The 286-nt window shown below is 37.4% G+C and overlaps 1 protein-coding gene across 1 annotated transcript in view; it reads right to left on the reverse strand.

Annotated features, from left to right (window-relative positions):
* LOC117104288 (macrophage receptor MARCO-like) overlaps positions 1-286 on the reverse strand; it is a 7,526-nt gene that overhangs the window by 2,074 nt on the left and 5,166 nt on the right. The window lies entirely within an intron of this gene.

Raw genomic sequence — 286 nt, forward strand, 5'->3', positions numbered from 1 at the left:
TATATAGCAGAGCAGATAGACAAATAAAACATGAAACACTGGGTTAAAGACTCAACATTTTATTGCACTACAGGCTGTTTCATGAGGGGTACCTCAATCATCAGGTGCTAGGCTCTGAGTGAAGGAATTAATATATATATAAATTAGATAAGAGAATTATCGATTAGAGAATTATTTTTACAGCCCCCTCTACTAGCACGTAGGCAACCCCCTAATTTAAAGTCCACTTTAACCTCATCTAAACTCCCCTCCACTAAACCGATACATGGCAACACACAATGTAACA

Source organism: Anneissia japonica, unplaced genomic scaffold (assembly GCF_011630105.1).
Source record: "Anneissia japonica isolate Jap-2015-1 unplaced genomic scaffold, ASM1163010v1 scaffold935_len144941_cov109, whole genome shotgun sequence".
Classification (NCBI taxonomy): Eukaryota; Metazoa; Echinodermata; class Crinoidea; order Comatulida; family Comatulidae; genus Anneissia; species Anneissia japonica.